This window comes from Budorcas taxicolor, chromosome 6, assembly GCF_023091745.1.
Source record: "Budorcas taxicolor isolate Tak-1 chromosome 6, Takin1.1, whole genome shotgun sequence".
In the NCBI taxonomy this organism is placed as follows: Eukaryota; Metazoa; Chordata; class Mammalia; order Artiodactyla; family Bovidae; genus Budorcas; species Budorcas taxicolor.
In genome coordinates, this window is record NC_068915.1 from 33,964,618 (window position 1) to 33,983,204 (window position 18,587).

The 18,587-nt window shown below is 36.7% G+C and overlaps 1 protein-coding gene and 1 non-coding gene across 2 annotated transcripts in view; both read right to left on the minus strand.

Moving 5' to 3' along the window:
* Nucleotides 1-18,587, minus strand: part of CCSER1 (coiled-coil serine rich protein 1) — a 1,275,856-nt gene that overhangs the window by 295,590 nt on the left and 961,679 nt on the right. The window lies entirely within an intron of this gene.
* Nucleotides 861-932, minus strand: TRNAC-ACA (transfer RNA cysteine (anticodon ACA)). The gene has a single exon. It is a non-coding gene; the product is annotated as a tRNA-Cys (tRNA).

The following is an 18,587-nucleotide window of genomic DNA, read 5'->3' on the forward strand; positions in this document are numbered from 1 at the left end:
TGAATATGATATGCCTGGGTGTGTTTTTCATTTTTCTTTACCTGTTTGGTGGTCTTTAAGCTTCTTGGATCTGTAATTTGCTAAATGCAGATATTTTTAGAAAAATGTGTGGCCATTTTTCTTCATCAGTATTCTCTCTCTTTTCCCCAGTGAGATTTCAATTACACGTTAGACCACTTGACATTGTTCTACAGCTCTTGAATGTTCTTTTCTGGGCTTCCTGTCACTTTTTTCCCCCCTATTGTGTTTCAGTTTGGATAATTTATATTAACCTATCTTTAAGTTCATTGATGTTTTCCTTGGCTATGTTGAGTCTATACATAGGACCATCACAGGCATTCTTCATCTGTTGCCAATCTTTTAATAAATACAATTTCTATTTGACTCACCCTTATAATTCTCTTTGCTGAAATCACACATCTATTCTTGCATGTTGTCAAACTTTTCCATTGGCATATTTAACATATTATTATTTTAATTCCATTTCTGATATTTCCAACATCTGCATAATATCTGAATCTGATTCTGTTTGTCCCTAGGGAGTGTGTTGTTCCTTCCTGCTTTTCTTTATGCCTTCAAATTTTTGTGGAAAGCCAGACATGTTGTGTAGGACCCTAGAGACTTAGGTAAATAAATTTTATGTCTGGAAATTGGAATGCTATTCCTCTGCTAAGACTTTAGGATGGACATTTGGGTCAACATAGAGCTGAACTGAGTTTTCTAGTGATGCTATAGTGAAGTCGCTCAGTCGTGTCCGACTCTTTGCGACCCCATTACTGTAACCTACCAGGTTCCTCCGTCCATGGGATTTTCCAGGCAAGAGTACTGGAGTGGGTTGCCATTGCCTTCTCCAGGAGATCTTCCCAACCCAGGGATTGAACCTGGGTCTCCCGCATTGTAGGCAGACGCTTTACCGTCTGAGCCACCAGGGAAGTGCCCAGTGATGCTATGGTTACCTACAACTGCCCATTTTCTCTAATGATATCTGGGATTTAGGGCACAAAATGATTTGCCAGGGGCTTTTCTAAACTTTCGGTCCACCTCAGCTTTAGTCTCTCCCTTGCACATATGCTCTTAGAGAGGGTTTTCTTCCACATTCTTGTAACATTCCCAGCCATATTATCTCTAATTACTTATAACTCGCTGCTTGTTAGTCTATGGAACAGAAAGTGAATCATTCTCTGCTCCTCTGATTGAGCCTAACTTTTAAGAAGGCAGTGTGTTCCAGAGTCTCACAGATGTGGCCTTCTCAGTGTGTGTCTTCTCTTCCAGCTGTAGTTCTGTGTTCATCATGTATTCTTGTCCCTGTCCCAGGAATAAAGGATCCTTTTCTCCCAGCTGCAATCGGTTTTCACTGGTGTGGTTTTGCTTTCCCCCTATATTGCAGGCTTTTGTTCTATACGGACAATAGGAAAGAAGCATCTGGGTGAAATTTTGTGCCTTTCCTATAGTAGCTACAGAGCCCTTCTTTAGACCTTCAGCTAAAGAGAGACTTTCACAGGAATCTTGCCAATATTTTAATGTGTGAATCTAGCGAGGCCTACAAGAAGATCCTACCAGTGAGTCCAATTCTCATTCTATTTATACTCTTAGGCTATGTTTGCCTGTTGGCTGACCAAAATTGAACAGAATTCTTACTGTTATCTAATTGTGTCTGCTACACATGGTCTCCCCTTACAAGGTACTTGTCTTTACTTCTATCTTCAGTTAATTGTTTGCACTATGACTTTAGCTCTCTGATGGTTCAAGAAAAGTTTCCTTGAACTTATACTGAATTTATATTTTCCCTAGGATTTTTGTTGTTATTGTAAGGGTAGGAACAATGCTCTTTTCAGCTATCTACATGTCAAGCTGAAACTAGAATATCTACCTATAATTTTAATATATAGTCATTACCTAAACAAATTTAATAGCCTATTATGATAGTCATAAATATCTATAAATCAGAGAAAATGGTTTTTTAAATCATAACTGAGCAAGCTTTTTACTTTTTAGCAGCTCAAAATTGTAAGCTCAATTAAATGCAAAACTATTATTTTTTTGGTCTCAAAAGAGAATATTTAACATTTTCCTCGTAAATTATAGGATTATAGCATATATTACATTTTTCTTTTGTACTTTTCCCACTTTCTACCAATCTTTTATATTAGCTTGTCTTCTCTTTGTGGTATATCGATAATTTCATTATGCCATTTAAATGTTATCTTCTTTCTGACTGAAACTTATTTTCTGAAAAACAGAACTTCCTCAATCCCCAGTACATTTGTGGATGTAACTGTGAATTTATAGACACAATATACTTGTCTTTGCTACCTAAGAATGCAGAACTAGATAAGCACTGCTTTATTGATGTAAGGTTTGTAGTACCCCACCAGACATGTCTTCCAAAGTATATTTCAAAGACAGTGATAAGAAACATTCTTCAAGTTCTCTCTACTACTGAAGCCTCTTTCTATATTGCTCCAAGCACAGCAAGGAAAGAAGAAAACAAAACAGAAGTGGCATCTACAATAGGATGGTAAATAATACAAAGATATTGTGAGGGATGATAAAGACTCTTCTCATTGTAGAATCACAGCCTTCCCAATACCTCATCATTTGATTAATTTATCTTTTGTTGCTGGTTCTGTGCCAAGTTATGACCAAAGAGAACTGTTAGAAATTGGTATATTTTTGAAATTAAGTGATGACCATAAAACAAGGAAGTTCTTAATACTGAATTAAAAAAAAAAAGAATAAAAATTTGGTTAATTGTAACCTCAAGAAAGTATTAGTTATTGCTTCTGACATAGTCAAAAGTATAAAATACTAGAATCAAGAATCAGCTGCAAGATATCAATATAGGCATTGATTTTAGGGAATAGGGTAGGATTGAAGATATTTAATATGAATATTGTGATGTTCTTATGTAGAATAAACATTCACTCTTTTGGCATATCTTTAATAGGCTCCAACATTACAAATACTTCAGGAGTCTTTACTAACAGGTAATTCAGAGATCTGAAGACTTTTACTTGACCAAAAGGAAATGTGATAATTAGCATCACAAATTCATGACATGTAAGTTTACTATTTCCATGTCCATATGTTTAGGAGAGTAATACCCATTTTATGGTCTTATCCATCAAGGTACAGGAAACATTTCAAATGTATGCCCTAGGCTTAGAGAAACCACCCATCATTTTATTTTTCTCTTCATTTTCTTTAAGATTTACTCTCATTTAACTAGAATCAATTATTTGAAACCTCAAATATATGGTATTATTTTTATATTATACACTTTGAGTTTGTAAAAGTCAAGAAATAAGCTTGTTGTGAAAGTGTTAGTCACTTAGTCATGTCTGACTCTTTCTGACCCTATGGACTGTAGCCTCCTTCTGTCCATGTAATTTCCAGGCAAGAATAAGCTTAGTCCAAATTAAACATTGAATTTTCATAAGCTTTCTATTTCTACTCATGAGTTCAGGGCACATACAATGAATTTACATTCCCAGAAGTCTCTAATAAGAATATCTTCTCTATCTCCAACACAACAGACACTCCTACCTTTAAGGTAATCTAACTTATATGCATAATAATGACTTTTTACTTTAAAAAAGGCTAAAGGAAATCAGCATATTTCTTATCTTGTTTGTGATCTGGCTATAGTTTTCAATTTTTATCAGTTAATACTGTAACTGAGCAGGACCCTATCAGGCCTTCCTAGAACATACCCCTCTCTGCACATCCTGACCATGTCTCATATTTGTAGAAAAGCTATAGTTTTCTAGGAGTCCCATGAGTCACACAAGTCTGGCTCAAGAATTAGCATGTGAGACTGTGAACATGGAGGTAGGCAGGAGAATTAGTAAGAAAAGCAGTCATATGACAGTCACAGAATCTTTAGTTCCTCCCTGAAGGACACAGAGAACAGTGTCTAATACATACTCCTGAGTTGTTTTACAGTTACCAAAACCCCCACCAAGTGGAAGAAATTAACTACCTGATGACCATGAGCATTTAGGTCTGGGAGCCTTAGGAATGATAATGCTAACTTCAGTGATAGCACCCTGTCACCTCATCATCAACCAACCAGAGAACTGTGCAGAGCTGATCACGTACCCTGTGACTACCTTTCCTCACTGTGCTTTAAAAATGCTTCCCTGAAACCTACTGAGGTAGAAACTGTGAGTGTAGGACTCACAAACAAATGGTCAGTGTAGGACTCTGAGACCTTGGTCTTGTTTTCAATAAACATCTCACTCCATTAACCTAAAACTACATCCTCTTTCCAGAATTCCTGGAATTTGTCCTTGGTCTGATAAAGTATCAACACTCAGATCCATGAAAGGGAAGTAATTAACTTCTGTTCCATATTCCCTAGGGAAAGACAACTGGTGCTCATTAATCTTTAGCCTATATATCTGATTTCTTGTAAAATGGCCAGAGGGCATGAAAAAGGGTGGCAACTTAATCAAGAGGATCAAGAGAATCCATAAAGATATTAAGTTAAACAGCGACCTGTAAACTGACTGGTTAGAAATGAAATATTTTAAGGACAGGAGCCAATCAAAAATGTACAGATCAATACTAGCAAGCATATAAACTGCTGTAAGTCCCACCTTTTGGGGGATTCTTTACTCCCTCTCAGTGTCTATGCTGAGAGTTTATACTTTTCGTTTCTGTAAAATAAATCCTATTTTCTTGCTACTGTGAGTGTTTGCGCATTCGTAAAGTTCATTCTTCAGCTCCATGAATAAGAACTCCGATTCCCATTTCACTCTCTGGGACTTCAAGTCTTTTGAGCATTAGCTGCCCTGGACTTCTTGTATGGTGTCTTACAATAAGCACTGCACTTTCCTTCACCACAACCTGGTGTCACTAGATTGGTTTTACCATTAGAGACTAGTGGATTCAAGTTGGGTTTAGTAACAATACTGCATCAGCCTAAAATAAACCATAATTTCAGTATATTTTAGAAAGTCATATGGTAGGGAAATAGGTAAAAAGACATAACAGCAAGGAATAATTGGATACCAGCTAATGATTATATAATTTTAGAAGAATATTTAATATATCTAAATCCAATCTTTTATTCACATTAGCAGCTCTTTCTACTATAGCTTCATTCATAAGAATCTAAACCTTCAGCATTCTTTCATGGAAAAGGAGATAGTAAAGTGCATATTTCTGCTTTTTATTTATACCATCTTTAATGGTATAAAGTGCCACAGTTCTTTTTTTTTTTTCCTTTTTTGTGTTTTTTTGTAAATGATTCACAGATCCTTCTCAGTGAATGTCACCAAATTATGTATTTCTTTTGCAAATAGTGAAGAAAAAACTATATAAACAGGTCTGTACCTTTGAATCATCTTTAACACCATATTAAGATGAATCTACTTGGCATTTATTGCTAGGCACAACAATTAGCATCATGTGATGTATTGCTATAGCACTCTATAATGGAGGTAAAACAATCATGATTTTCTGATGGATGCTGGCATGGGAAAAGAGGAAAGACATAGGTGGAAATGGGCGATGAAAATAGCTCATTCTCAAAGTCTGATGGCACTCAGGAGATTCTACATATTAAATTTACATATACATCTCTCATTGACAAAATGTTCATGTTAAAGCAGACAAGTTGTCACAGAAATCTCCTGAGATGAAGAGCAAATATCTGACTCTCTGCAAGGTGCATATATTTATAATATAGGTAAGCCAGTTTGTAAAATCCAAGTTTTCTATCTAAATCTACAGATCATTTTAAATTTTCTAAATATGATGACTTAAGAAATAAAGTGGCTGGAAAGTCAAGCTTGCTTTAAATTCACTAGAAAGAGTATTTTTTTAATGGATTTTTTTCCTTTTCAAGGAAAGACTAAAACACAGCTGTGTATGATATAAGGGTCCTTTGAACAAGTCTGTAAAGAAAGTTAGGATTTAAGAAAGCTTACTGATTTGGTTAACAAAGTGCTATTATTGTTGCTAAGTGAAAATAAACTTAAATAAGAGCCACTTCTAGTCTTGCCCCAGACTTTGAGCCATTCTTGAAGCTTCAGCACACTTGGCCACATTGCACTGCAGTTTTCTTAAATGGGCTGGATAATGACAAACAGGTAAGGAAAAGGCAAAGAGAACCATTTACTACAAACACACTGTAGGTAATATACAACAGTGGGGATTGCATATTGACTTTGGGGCATTTGGTCTCAATCAGCATGCCATGCTACAGCACAGAAACAGACTGTCAGGTGTACAACACAGAGCTGAATATAAGAGACTCACATAATTGCCTGCGAGAAGGTACAGGAGCACTTCCATAAGCTGTGCCCTGTAAATAAAACACATTTTTTTTTGGAGCAACTGATCGTTAGTAACAGTAGAATATGGTGGAGAAATGAATAAAGAAAATGAAAAGAAATTCAAAATAAAGACAGTTTAAGATGCTTTTATCAAATAAGTTTTTTGAGTTATTCCATTTGGTAAACATAAAGATAAAAACAAATATTTGTAAGAAATTAAGAAAGGATATGTAATACACTAAAAAAAAAAGTAAAATGAATGTTACAGCAAAAGATAGGAACAATTAAATTTGACAGAAAGGGAGGTTTGTGAAATTTAGAACACATGATATTTAGGAAGTGGCCTCCTTAAAAAGTAGGTTCCCTTGTACCAATTCCTTAGCTGATGAAAACATTTTCTCAAATTCTTAAACTAACCATTGTATTAGTATTTCCTCTGCTATTTTTCTACCTCAAACTATATAGAAAAATAATGACTTCAAATAAAATGGCTCTAATCTGTGCATTAATAAAAGTTAATCACTGAAAAATAGCATAATCAAACAGAGAGAAGTTATTAAATAAAAATAGTAATTGGATATGATAGACACCAAAGTTAGAACAACCTTACTATATCCCTTTAGTTGACTAAACTCTGTACAAACGCATACTGTAATTCAAGTTGTATATTTTTATTCCTGGCACTGATCTCTATCACAAAATGATATAATAATATACTCAAAGAGAGGTTTTAAAATATTAGGTAAGAATAGATTTCTGTGAAAATCAATAGTTCATTATAAATATAATTAACAGATGATGAGAATATCTGAAAAAGGTTAACTGATATTTATTGAATATTTATTCTGAAGTTCTTATGTTTAGTATATGGTAAGCATTATATCAGTTTCCACAACAGTCTTTGAAGCAGTTAAAAATGTTACCTTTATTTATTATTATTTCCATTGTTTCTGATGAGAAAACTCTTTGTAGAATCAAGTTACTTTTAGACTTAATTTAGAAGCAGTTAAGAAGCTATAGTTTTTAAAGGTCACACTGCTATACTGAAAATAGTTAACAAACAAGGACCTGTTATATAGCACAGGGAATGCTGCTCAATATTCTATAACTACCTAAATGGGAAAAGAATTTGAAAAATAATAGATACATGTATATGTATAACTGAATCACTTTGCTGTACACCTGAAACTAATACATTGTTAATCAACTATGCTCCAAAAAAAAAAAAAAAAATCTAGTTGAGTAATTAAAATGGAGGATTTACAAAATAATCCTTGCTGCTGGCATTTCATGAACTTATCTTCTAACAAAAATAGCAAATGTGAATATTATGACCTTGGTTTGTATAAAGGTATACCAAAGAGAAAACTATCTTATAAAGTGTCTGCATGCTTGCATTGATGGATGATAAATAAGACATGCAAACCTGCTGCTTAAATTTTCTTTGTCTATGAATATGTTTGTATCTCTGGATCTACTGAGGAAGACACATGACCTTTTCCTGTGCTTTACCAGGATTTGCCTAGGATATATTTAAATAAATTTTGTCCTGGATGGAGATTTCTGAGTAAATTTGATCAAAAAATTGCAACCTACACTTCGAAGAAACCACAGTACTCCAGAAACTTGCTATAAAGGTCACAGTTAGGTTAAATGCAGAGTAACTCAATAAAATTCCGAGGGAGAATTCCTTGGCTTTATCTGACTGACTAATTCCTTGGCTTTATCTGACTGACTTCAAGCAATTGATTGTATGATACTTCTTTAATTTCAGTGACAAACTTAATGTTATGTGGTACACATATATTCTCTGTCTCTGCAGATCACAATTCTCCCCTCAATTTGCCTATTTCTATATCAATTAAGTTTCTTTTGATTGCACTTTGCTCAGGTGACTTTTGTATTTGTATTTTTCATCACACTTTTCAGAGTCACTTAGTTATATGTTTATGCTCAATAGAATCATACAAAAAAAGATTAGTTTTGAGCGCAATTTTAAGCTCACAGGAAAACTGAATCGAAGTTACAGATTCCCCCTATAAGCCCTGCCCCTAGACATGCATACCCTCTTCCACTATCAATATCCCCCACCATAAGGGTACATTTGCTATAATTGATAAACCTACACTGATACATCACTATTACCCAGAGTCCATAATATACCTTAGGGTCCACTCTTGTGTTGTGCATCTACCATTTTATAGATGGACATTTAGGATGTATGTCTACCATTTTCGTATCACACAGATAAGTTTCCCTATCCTAAAGCTTCTCTGCTGCTGCTGCTAAGTCTCTTCAGTCGTGTCAGACTCTGTGCGACCCCATAGACGGCAGCCCACCAGGCTCCCCTGTCCCTGGGATTCTCCAGGCAAGGACACTGGAGTGGGTTGCCATTTCCTTCTCCAATGCATGAAAGTGAAAAGTGAAAGTGAAGTCGCAACCCCATGGACTGCAGCCTACTAGGCTCCTCTGTCCGTGGGATTTTCCAGGCAAGAGTACTGGACTGGGGTGCCATTGCCTTCTCCTTATTCATCTAAGGTTCAGTAAAGAACCAGCCGGTGGGAGCTTGTTTAATTGTAGGAGCTTAGAAAATCTAGCAGAGAAATACTTCATGCCTGGACTTTTTTCACACAGGCAATATAGTTCATGAATATTGTTATTTTTTCACAGTGCTTAATAACACCCCTGAGGAGACATAAGAGACATGGGTTCGATCCCTGGGTCAGGAAGATCCCCTAGAAGATGGCATGGCAATCCACTTCAGTATTCTTGCCTGGAGAATCCCATGGACAGAGAAGCCTTGTGGGCTACAGTCCATAGTGTCACAAACAGTTGGATACCACTGAAGCAATTTAGCATGAACATGCTAACTTCATATGTACTGTTATATTAGAAATGACAAACATGTATCTGAAGCACATATTATATTAATACTTATAAGATAATGTCTTTCCCATTCCCACAAGCAAGAGAGGGGAAGTAAGTGAATTCCCATCTTACAAAGCCAGACTGTGACAGAGAGAGGCCTGGAACTGAGCCGTTTGGCTCCCTCAAACCAGGAACTTACTTGGCTCTTGCTAAGCTTCTGTGATCTAGTGGATATGAGGACCTAGCCACATACTTAGAGGCTGTTCTGTGAATGATGTGAATATGGTGATTTTCATTATAAACCATATTAGTTATAATAAGACTTGAAATAAACACAAGATTTGGAATAAGGAAAACAACTGAAAACCAGAAATACATAAAAGAAAATGCAATAATGCTTTAAAAAGCACATGTACATACAGAAAGTGATGAACTTCCATAATACCTTCTTATTCCTCTGGAAATATTTGGTAAATACAGATTACAGTCCTAGTTCAGAACGCCAAGATCAAAAGGAGAAATATAAAATCTGATCAGGCTAAGAGTCAATATCATTTTTACCTGAGCTAAATGTTAAAATGATATCTTAAGCATAATTCAATAAAAATTTAGAACTTACTAGCCCCAGGCATGTACATCAAAGAGCTAAACAGAGCAAGACATGGAATGAAAATCTGAATAAGAAAATTCTTAAATAACCCTATATCCAAAAGCCTTGTGTCCAGTGTTTTTCAGAATTCAGAATTATTCAGAATATGCAAAATAATACCCCAAGCTAAGTCTAAGGCTGAAGTAATCAAAGACATTAATATTTCTCTAGGAAAAATATAACCTCACTATGACTTTTAAAAATTGTAAACAGCCTCTTATCAATTTAGATCAGGCTAGATTTGATTACCAAATAAATTATAGAAGGACTTTAAGTTCTCAGGGAATTTTCCTTTGCTTGTTTGTTATTTTGGATCTCAGAATTGCAGATAAAAGATTAAAGACCTATAAAACTATTAAAAATTACATAATTAGAACCTATGGGAGCATGACAATTTTTATAAAATCAGAATTTCTGGCTCTACCTTATGTCCTCTTAAAGTTTTCTTTGTAATGAAATAATTTAAGAAACAATTAGTTGTTCAAGAAAATACTTAAGACTTGTTTATGACTTCCACATTTATAAGAATGCTCAACTTCTAGAATGAAGTTGATAAAGGAAAACTTGACCTTGGTCCCATCACAGTACATATATGTAGAAACAGCCGGATTTATTTAACATAACCATTTTAAATATTGTGGAATAATGCGATTCATGGGGTCGCAGAGAGTTGGACACGACTGAGTGACTGAACTGAACTGAACTGAACTGAATGTGATCTTAAATGAAAACATATATTTCTGAAAAACATATAAATATTTCTACATGCCTTCATGCTTTTTGGTGGGAATTCCATTTTAAACTTATAAGAGTAATGTTTCAGAATTTAATCACTAAATAACAGAGATGTGTTCACATTTCATGAAATATGTAGATTGTAAAATGCTTGGCAATTCCTTAAAATCCAAAACCATTCAGGTGTGTGTATTTTAGCTACCTAAATTACATAAGAAAACACTCTACTAGTTTTGTACTCATTTAGGTATTTATTTTAACCTTTCATTAAAACACACAAGTTGACCATATTAAAACGCATGATACTGGATGCTTGGGGCTGGTGCACTGGGATGACCCAGAGGGATGGTATGGGGAGGGAGGAGGGAGGGGGGTTCAGGATGGGGAACATGTGTATACCTGTGGTAGATTCATGTTGATGTATGACAAAACCAATACAATATTGTAAAGTAATTAACCTCCAATTAAAATAAATAAATTTATATTAAAAATATTAAGAATGTAAAAAAAAAAAATTACCCTTTTAAAATTCTTCTTGTACTATAGACTAGCCAAAGACATGCCCTTGATCTCCCACCTTGGATGACATATAGTGATAGTTACTTGTTCATTAATCAAACAAGGCAGTATATAGAACTCACAAGGTAAGAGTGCCTTTAAATAGAGTGCAGTTTTGGACCCAGTTTGTTTTCCTTTACATAACTAAAAATAGTGATTGTCAAACTGAATATCTACCATTAGCATTTTAGACCTCATTTCAAGAAGAACCCTTTAAAATTTAAATTTGAAATTTAATTTCACAGCTTAAATCTGAAAGTAGTGCAATAAAGCTGAGACAATATTGTAGGATTGGTGTTGGATCTCTTAACTACCATGGGGGAAAATAAATGATTTTTAAATAAATAAACAACAACAACAAAATAACAGGGATTTGTGAGATACTTCCCTTTATGTTCTCAACAACCTGGTAGAAATTCAGAAAGGAAAACCCATAAGGAAATTATAAATGCATCTTATAGCATCCAAATAATGATAGGAGATCTAAACAATTATATTTTTATTAAGGAAATAACCACAGTGAAAATGCACTGAGAAAACTATATTTATGACTTTCTTTTTTGCCTACCTCTAAGACTTTCTATTTGCCATAGTTATATAGTTATACACATTATAATACATTTAACAGATATTTTAACAAACATTTGCAGTATAAATTTTGATATCATTGATTTTAAGTCACTACTACTAGATTATGAGAGACATTAACTGAGGTATGTGAAAATAATATACTTTCTTACATGAACTTGGTTTTAAATTCTCTTTTCTTTTCTTAAATTGAATCTCTTGAAAGTTACTCTTCTGTAATTTTCAAAAATACATCTCCTGCTAGTACTTCAGTAAGAAACACAGTGGTGGGTATGAACTCAAATGGCACACTGAGAATATGAAATGCTTTCACCCACAAGGAAAACACAAATTCCTCTGCATGCTTTATATCATTTTAACTTATAATAGTAATCACAACTTACTGTATTTCCTGGGGATTTCCCAAGGCACAGCCAAAGGCAATCAGTTCCTCCCAGTTAGTCATAAATGTCCTGTGTTTCTTTCATTGCTTAAATATTGCCCTAAGCCCTTTTCTTTTATTATACGCCTTTGAAACAGAGCGAACCGTTTCCCAAAAGACACATCAAAAAGAAGGTTGACATTTGCAGAAATAAGAAGCAGCATGCACTGTGTGTTAATATGAGGGCCTGAAAGACTTGACATGCATTCCTCTAATTCTTTTAGATCCTCTTTCTGGCAGGGTGTTCATTTATTATCAATAGAAATTAAAATCTTTTCAATGTCAGTACTATTCACACTACAAAAGTAGGGAAAATAAATGAATACTAAGGACAGCCTATCAAAAAATTTGTTTTTATAGAGGTAAACATTCTTTTTAAACTTATTTTCTCATTTGATACAGATGTACCAATTATGATACACTTTATTCTTTTTACGGAAAAAGAAAAGAAAATTTAAAAAAGTAATGAAAACATTTCATTTAAGAGATTGTCCAAGCTTAACTCAGGTTTGCTACAAGCTACATTCACCAACTCCTTTATATTTTCTTACCATTTTCCCAACTAATGTTCAGACGCATTGTTAAATACAAAATTGAAAAATATGTAGACTATGGGAGGCAAAAAAGAAAGGAGATAATTCTACAAATTTTATGTGTTGATTGGCTTAATGTGAACTATTATCTAAGTTTGTATATTGAAGGTACAGTAACATTTCAACTACGTGTAATCAAACATGCAGAATATTTAGAAACATAAGAGAAATGTAAACCTGAAAGTAAAATGGTGCTTAAACAGTAAGGAAGAGATTGTATGATAGCACTGTTTCACAGCCAAAGAATATAGCTTTTGTTAGGCTACAACATATAATAAAATACATTAAATCAATGTCTTCTGAGTTGGAAAATCAGGACTAGTTCATCAGCTACTGGAGAACGTCTATAAACCAAGAATCACAAAAAATGTATTTCCATATTTTAAACATTTCAACTTAAAACAAAAGGAAAGTCATTCATTCATCCATGTTCTAGTATAGGACTGAGGCCTCTTGAATGAGAATGTTTAGTAAGTCACTCTCCTCCCTCTTTCTTGCAAAGCCACACAGGAATGTAGCTTCCCCAAATTTCAGTTGAAGTTAATTTAGAGTGGTCTTAGAGCTTTAAGTTCTTTACAAAGCAATCTGAATATTGATTTTTTCTATGAATTTGCTTATTTCCCCCCCTAAATTTTATAATTTTCAAGACTTTCTAAAACGCAACATATGCTCATCCTTTTCACTTGCCTGTTTTATCTGATCACCTAAATTTTAACTAGTTCATCTAATAATTGGAGAAGGAAATGGCAACCCACTCCAGTACTCTTGCCTGGAAAATCCTAGGACGGGGGACCCTGGTGGTTACAGTCCATGGGGTCACAAAGAGTCAGACATGACTGGGAGATTTAAATGACACCTGTAACTAAAATAGGTTTCAGTTCAGTTCAGTCACTCAGTTGTGTCTGACTCTGAGACCCCATGAACCATAGGTTTAGGGGCAAACAATTCACGGGAAAGAAGTGAGCTGGCCAATATGAGAGACAGGCATCAGCCTGATAGATTTCCAGAGGGAAAGTGACACTTGAATCAATTCAATGAGTAGATCAAGTGACAGTCTCCTATGATCTGGAACGATCATGAGAATGCTGAATTATTTTCAATAATCATTTTCTAAGATAGGTAGAAGGTCTGATGGGAACATGTGCAATCAAAATAATTTTCTGATACTAAACATGATAATCTTCAATTATCTGGAAAATTCTGCTAATTCAAAGCCCCTAGATCCTTGTGTTAGTACATTAATGAGGTTTTTGTATATTTAAATACACAAAAGTTAATCATTATATACTAAATCATGGTTTATTCAGTAGTTTAATTTTCAGTTCAGTTGTTCCTATATTCAATTATATATTAATCCTATGATTCTTACTTAAAACGTTCTAAGTTAATCACAATTCCAAGAGAGTAATTGCTTTCTGTTTTTTGACCATACCAGAAGGCAGGTGACTTAATGCAGAGTATATCATGAGAAATGCTGGACTGCATGAAGAACAAGCTAGAATGAAGATTGCTTGCAGAAATATCAACAACCTCAGATTTGCAAATGATACCACTCTTATTGCAGAAAAGTGAAGAAGAACTAAAGAGCCTCTTGATGAAAGTGAAAGAGGAGAGTGAAAATGTTGGCTTGAAACTCAACATTCAAAAAACTAAGATTATGGCATCTGGTCCCATCATTTCATGGCACAGATGGGAAACAGTGGAAACAGTGACTATTTTGGGGGGCTCCAAAATCATGGCAGATGGTGGCTGCAGCCATGAAATTAAAGACGCTTGCTTCTTGGAAGAAAAGTTATGACCAACCTAGACAGCATATTAAAAAGCAGGGACATTACTTTGCCAACGAAGGTCCATCTAGTAAAGCTATGGCTTTTCCAGGAGTCATACATGGATGTGAGAGTTGGACTATAAAGAAAGCTGAGTGTCAAAATAACTGATGCTTTTGATCTGTGGTGTTGGAGAAGACTCTTGAGATTCATTAGACTGCAAGAAGATCCAATCAATCCATCCTAAAGGAAATCAGTCCTGAATATTCATTGGAAGGACTGATGCTGAAGCTGAAATTCCAATACTGTGGCCATCTGATGCAAAGAACTGACTCATTGGAAAAGACCCTGATGCTGGGAAAGATTGAAGGCAGGAGGAGAAGGGGATGACAGAGGATGAGATTATTGGATGGCATCACCAACTCAATGGACAAGAGTTTGAGTAAACTCCAGGAGTTGGTGATGGAAGGCCTGGCATGCTGCTGTCTATGGGGTCGGAAAGAGTCGGATGTGACTTAGCAACTGAACTGAACTGAAGGCCTGTGGAATCTTAGTTCCCAGACTAGGGATGAAACCTGTTTCCCTGCAGTGGAAGTGCATAATATTAACTACAGGACCACCAGGGAATTCCCAAGAGGTAATTTAAAGACCAGAATCAGATTTTAGTATTTGGTAAGTAAACTTAATCTCTCATTTCAGTTCAGTTCAGTTGTTCAGTCCTATCCGAATCTTTGCGACCCCATGGACTGTAGCATGTCAGGCCTTCCTGTCTATCACCAACTCCTGGAGCTTACTCAGACTCATGTCCATCGAGTTGGTGATGCCATCTACCCATCTCATCCTCTATCATCCCCTTCTCCTCTTGCCTTCAATCTTTTCTAGCATCAGGGTCTTTTCAATGAGTCAATTCTTCACATCAGGTGGCTAAACATTGAAGTTTCAGCTTCAGTATCAGTCCTTCCAATGAATATTCAGGACTGATTTCCTTTAGGATCAAATGACTTGATGTCTTTGCAGTCCAAGGAACTTTCAAGAGTCTTCTCCAATACCACAGATAAAAAGAATCAATTCTTCCATGCTCAGCTTTCTTTATAGTCCAATTCTCTCATCTGGACATGACTCTTGGGAAAAACATAGCTTTGACTAGATGGACCTTGGTTGGCAAAGTAATGTCTCTGGCTTTTTAATATACTCTCTAGGGTGGCTGTAGTTATTCTTCCAAGGAGCAAATGTACTTTAATTTCATGGCTGCAGTCACCATCTGCAGTGACTTTAGAGCCCCCCCAAAATAAAGCATTTACTACTTTGGGCCTGGGGTGAAGATTTGTCTTGTAGTAGCTGAGACCTTCAAGATCAAAGGAGAAACCCCAGCAAGACAGTAGGAGGGACAAAATCGATTTTAGAATCAAGCCCCATACTCATCAGAAATGCTCAGCGGGCTCAAACAAAACTTAGTGTGCACAAAGAGACCCCATGGAAATTAGCCAGACCTGACTCTGAGTGTCTCCTGTGGAGGTACAGGTCAGTACTGGACTGCCATATGGGCAGGGACTCTTGGTGCAGCAGACTTGGGTATGGCATAAGCCCTCTTGGAGGAGGTCACCATTAACCCCACCATAGAGCCAGCAGAACTTACACAGGACTTACACAGGACTGGGGAAACAGACTCTTGGAGTACACAAACAAAACTTTGTTTGCACTATGACCCAGGAGAAAGGAGCTGTGACCCCACAAGAGACTGACCCAGAATTGCCTGTGAGTGTTCAGGGGTCTCCGTCAGAGGTGTGGGTCAGCAGTGGCCTGCTGCAGGGTCAGGGGCACTGAGTGCTACAGTGTGTCCATGGGACCTTTGGAGAGAGGTCGCCAATATCTTCATTACCTCCACCATAGCTTCAGTTCAGTTCAGTTCAGTCGCTCAGTCGTGTTCGACTCTTTGCAACCCCATGAATCGCAGCACGCCAGGCCTCCCCGTCCATCACCATCTCCCGGAGTTCACTCAGACTCACGTCCATCGAGTCTGTAATGACATCCAGCCATCTCAGCCTCTGTCGTTCCCTTCTCCTCCTGCCCCCAATCCCTTCCAGCATCAGAGTCTTTTCCAATGAGTCAACTCTTTGCATGAGGTAGCCAAAGTACTGGAGCTTCAGCTTCAGCCTCATTCCTTCCAAAGAAATCCCAGGGTTGATCTCCTTCAGAATGGACTGGTTGGATCTCCTTGCAGTCCAAGAGACTCTCAAGAGTCTTCTCAAACACCACAATTCAAATGCATCAATTCTTTGGCGCTCAGCCTTCTTCAGAGTCCAACTCTCACATCTATACGTGATCACTGGAAAAACCATACCCTTGACTAGACAGACCTTAGTCAGCAACGTGATGTCTCTGCTTTGGAATATGCTATCTAGGTTGGTCATAACTTCTCTTCCAAGGAGTAAGCGTCTTTTAATTTCATGGCTGCAGTCACCATCTGCAGTGATTTGGAGCCCCCAAAATAAACTCTGACAGTTTCCACTGTTTCCCCATCTATTTCCCATGAAGTGATGGGACCAGATGCCATGATCTTCATTTTCTGAATGTCGAGCTTTAGGCCAACTTTTTCACTCTCCTCTTTCACTTTCATCAAGAGGCTTTTTAGTTCCTCTTCACTTTCTGCCATAAGGGTGGTGTCCTCTGCATATTTGGGGTTATTGATATTTCTCCCAGCAATCTTGATTCCACCTTGTGTTTCTTCCAGTCCAGCGTTTCTCATGATGTACTCTGCATAGAAGTTAAATAAGCAGGGTGACAATATACAGCCTTGGCGTACTCCTTTTCCTGTTTAAAACCAGTCTGTTGTTCCTTGTCCAGTTCTAACTGTTGCTTCCTGACCTGCATGCAGATTTCTCAAGAGGCAGGTCAGGTGGTCTGGTATTCCCATCTCATTCAGAATTTTCCACAGTTTATTGTGGTCCCACAGTCAAAGGCTTTGGCATAGTCAATAAAGCAGAAATTGATGTTTTTCTGGAACTCTCTTGCTTTTTCCATGATCCAGTGTATGTTGGCAATTTGATCTCTGGTTCCTCTGCCTTTTCTAAAACCAGCTTGAACATCAGGAAGTACACGGTTCACGTATTGCTGAAGCCTGGCTTGGAGAATTTTGAGCATTACTTTACTAGTGTGTGAGATGAGTGCAATTGTGTGGTAGTTTGAGCATTCTTTGGCATTGCCTTTCTTTGGGATTGGAATGAAAACTGACCTTTTCCAGTCCTGTGGCCACTGCTGAGTTTTCCAAATTTGCTGGCATACTGAGTGCAGCACTTTCACAGCATCATCTTTCAGGATTTGAAATAGCTCAACTGGAATGTCATCACCTCCAATAGCTTTGTTCGTAGTAATGCTTTCTAAGGCCCACTTGACTTCATATTCCAGGATGTCTGGCTCTAGATGAGTGATCACACCATCGTTATTATCGTGGTCGTGAAGATCTTCTTTATACAGTTTTTCTGTGTATTCTTGCCACCTCTTCTAATATCTTCTGCTTCTGTTAGGTCCAGACCATTTCTGTCCTTTATCGAGCCCATCTTTGCATGAAATGTTCCCTTGGTAGCTCTAATTTTCTTGAAGAGATCTCTAGCCTTTCCCATTCTGTTCTTTTCCTCTATTTCTTTGCATTGATCGCTGAAGAAGGCTTTCTTATGTCTTCTTGCGATTCTTTGGAACTCTGCATTCAGATGCTTATATCTTTATCTCTTTTGCTTTTCACTTCTCTTTTTTTCACAGCTATTTGTAAGGCCTCCCCAGACAGCCATTTTGCTTTTTTGCATTTCTTTTCCATGGGGATGGTCTTGATCCCTGTCTCCTGAACAGTATGAAAAGGCAAAATGATAGGATATTGAAAGAGGAACTCCCCAGGTCGGTAGGTGCCCAATATGCTGTTGGAGATCAGTGGAGAAATAACCCCAGAACGAATGAAGGGATGGAGCCAAAGTAAAAACAATACCCAGTTATGGATGCGACTGGTTATAAAAGCAAGGTCTGATGCTGTAAAGAGCAGTATTGCATAGGAACCTGGAATGTCAGGTCCATGAATCAAGGCAAATTGGAAGTGGTCAAACAGGAGAAGGCAAGAGTGAACATCAACATTCTAGG